The sequence below is a fragment of the Coenobita brevimanus genome, chromosome 61, assembly GCF_032717465.1.
Source record: "Coenobita brevimanus isolate Jiangsu-jjx chromosome 61, ASM3271746v2, whole genome shotgun sequence".
Classification (NCBI taxonomy): domain Eukaryota; kingdom Metazoa; phylum Arthropoda; class Malacostraca; order Decapoda; family Coenobitidae; genus Coenobita; species Coenobita brevimanus.
Genome location: NC_137014.1, coordinates 6,282,082 through 6,285,890, shown reverse-complemented (window position 1 = coordinate 6,285,890; position 3,809 = coordinate 6,282,082).

The window sequence follows — 3,809 nt, the reverse complement described above, 5'->3', positions numbered from 1 at the left end:
TGCCTTAGAGGCCACGATAAAGAAGGGCCTTGTCTACCTAAATATAGGTTTCCAAGTCAATATCTCAATCGATTGCTGAAATATGGACAAAAATGTGTTCTAAGATCCTCTGGCAATTGGAGGTATATCGTCGTAGCATCGCCAAAATCTAATCAGTTGAAGCCACATACCCCAGGATACTACCTACAAAGTTTGGATACAATTGCCCACTTGATTTTGAGATATTTTGGCAAAACACACACACACACACACACACACACACACACACACACACACACACACATACACACACACACCGCTCAAAGTATAACATCCTGTTGCGCTTCACAGCTGTGGGTTAAGAAGTGAGAGAGAGAGAGAGAGAGAGAGAGAGAGAACACTTTGAAGTGTCAGAAAGGAAAAGAAATAGTGCTGAGACGGACATAAGATTTTAAAATGTAATGGTAAAGCCTCAGGAGGGTGTTGACGCAGTGTGAAATAGCTTGTTTGATCTTAACCCACATTCATTTTACCTACAAATTCACTGCAACGTTTCCCTTTTATTCTTCTTATTCCCATTAGTTACGGTGTGTGCGGTGTGCTTGTAATAAGATACATTTTCCCTCACCCGCACCCTACCATTTCACCTCATTTTCAGTTTTATCTCCTTTCATGTCTTTCTCCACCCTCAAACATTCCCTAATCTTTATCCTCACTTTCATTCTGATTTTCCTCCCATTCCACACTGAACTGTCACTGTGACCATCATTCATGTCCTCACCCTATCCCCGTCTTACTCATCCTCATTTTCCCGCACCCTCACATTCACCATAATCCCCACTCATTCCTTCTATTCCCCTTCAACCTCACTCCTACTTATTTCCGGATCCCCTTTCACACTCACTTTCACCCTCACCTCTTCTCACTGTTTCTTTATCCCTCTTCACCCTCACCATCTCCCTCACCCTCGGCCACCACTGCGACCACAACAACATAACAACCTGGGCTGTGCGTGGTTTGTTTTGCTCGTTAGAGGTTTTGTGAGTTTATGGCTGGTCAGGGAACAGTGGCTGAATGTGTGTGTGTGTGTGTGTGTGTGTGTGTGTGTGTGTGTGTGTGTGTGTGTGTGTGTGTGTGTACTTACCTAATTGTATCTTTACAGGAATGAGTCAAGCTCGTACTGTCCCGTGTCTTAAACTATATTTATCGTACATATCCTTAAATTTGTGAATTGTTTTGGCACACACCATTTCATTCGGTAGTGCATTCCACTGATCAATTGCTCTGTTTGGGAAACTGAATTTCCTTACGTCTTTATCACCTCTCTTCTTATGCAGTTTTTTGCAGTGTCCTCTTGCTGATGCTTCCCCATATGTTAAGTAATCATTTTTGTCTATTTTCTCCTTCCCTGACATGCATTTATATAGCATTATCATGTCACCTCTTTTCCTTCTCTCCTGTAGTGTTGGTAGATTCAGTGTATTTAGTCTTTCTTCATAGCTTAGATCCCTTAAGCTTGGTATCCATCTTGTAGCGGCCCTTTGAACTTTTTCAATCTTGTCTATGTGTTTTTTGAGATGAGGACTCCAGACTACTGATGCATACCCCAGGGTTGGTCTGATGAATGATGTTATTATCTTTCATAGCATGTCTTCATTTATGTATGTGAATGCTATTCTCATATTTGCAAGCAGTGTATACATGTTCCGTACCTTCTCACTGATGTGGTCAGCCGGAGGTAGTCTGTTACTGATAATCACACCTAGGTCCTTCTCTCTTTCTGATGTGTGTAAGGTTTTATTTCCTAACGTATAATCCCAATCAGGTGTTTTTCCACTTCTACCAAACTTGATTACATGACACTTGTCCACATTGAATTCCATTTGCCATGTATTACTTCATTCATGAAGTTTATTTAATTCTTGTAGCTCTTTACAAGAGTCTGTGTTAGTAATTCTCCTTTGTATTTTTGCATCATCTGCAAACATATTTAGATAGCTTTCATTTCCAGTGTTACTGTCTATATCATTTATATACACTAAAAACATGATTGGTGCCAGCACTGAGCCCTGTGATACTCCACTAGTTACTTCTTTCCATGATGAGTAGTTTCCCCTTAGTACTGTTCTCATTTCTCTTTTTATGAGAAAATCTTGCATCCAACAAAACAGTTTGCCTCGAATTCCTCCTTGATGGTACAGTTTCCATAAAAGTCTTTAGTGTGGTACTGTGTCAAATGCTTTCTTGAAATCTAAATAGATACTGTCCACCCATCCTTCTCTTTCCTGTATTGTGTCTGTTACTCTGTCATAGTAGCTCAACAGATTAGTAACACATGATTTTCCTTTTCTGAAACCAAACTGTCTTTCTGTTATCATATTGTGTTCTTCTAGATGATTTACCCAAGCTTTTCTTATAAGCTTTTCTAATACCTTGTTTACAACACTGGTCAGTGATACTGGTCGGTAGTTGAGTGGATTTTGTCTAGTCCCTTTCTTGAATAAGGGGACAATATTTGCTTTCTTCCAAATATCAGGTAGCTTACCTTGACTCAAGGATTTCTTGAAAATTAAAAATAATGGTTGACTTAACTCCTTTGCACATTCTCGTAACACCCAACATGAAATTTCATCAGGACCATTTGCTTTTCCTCTGTCTAATTACTGAACTCTTCCTGTATTACTTTATCTGATATTTGTATATCTGGTAGTATGTGTGGGTATGCTTGTTCCACATAGTCCCTCTCAAATTTTTTTTCTTCTGTAAAAACTGATTGGAAATTCTTATTTAGTGCTTCACAAATATCTTTCTCTTGTGTATAGGTGATTCCCTTGTCAGTAATGGATTGTATTTTATCTTTTACTTTGGTTTTGCTTCTGATGTAGCTATATAATAGCTTCGGTTGATCACTACTTTTATTTATGATATCCACCTCAAACTGTTTTTGGGCTTTCCTCCTTATTCTTGTATAATCGTTTCTTGCCTGTTTGTAATTATTATATGCCCTTTCACTATTGCGTCTTCTGTATCTATGCCACAACAAATCTCTTCTTTCTTTTGATTTTTTACATTCTGTATTGAACCATTTCTTTATTTTCTTTTCTGCTTTTTTGTGCTGTGGGATGTACTTCTGGACTCTTATCTAATAAAATTCACAGAATTTTTTATATACAGCATTTAAATCTTGTCCTCTAAGCTCATTTTCCCAATCAACTTCTAAGAAATACTTCTTTAGGTCACGATCATTTCCTTTTTTATAGTTTAGGCTCTTTTTGTAACTTTCATTGCTGTTAACTATGTCATATGCTATCCTAAAGTTGCAATTTAGTACTGCATGGTCGTTTTTACCGAGTGGAGGGTGATATATTAAACTGTCAATATCATTTTCTTGCCTAGTAAATATGAGATCTAGCATTGAAGGTACATCGAGTCCTCTTTTTCTAGTGGTTTCCCTCACATGTTGCGTTAGGAAAAACTCTTGCACGAGATCCAGGAGCTTTTGGTCCCAACAGCTTTCTTGGCTTATTATATCTAGAGTATTCCAATTTATATTTGTATTAAAATCTCCAATTAGTATAATTCTTTCCGATTTCTCTTCCGTCTTATGTAGTAATGATCTTAAACTCTGAATTGTACTCTCTGCCAGGTCCTCATATTCGTCTCTTTCCCATGTGTTTGATCTGGGTGGCATGTACAAATTGGCTACAATTACTTTCCCTTCAGATGTGTTGATCTCTACTGCAATCGGTTCTACTTGTGAGGGTATATCTAGCTCTGTTTCTTTGACTTTTAGATTTTTCTTAGTTAATATTATAATTATAATTCCTCCT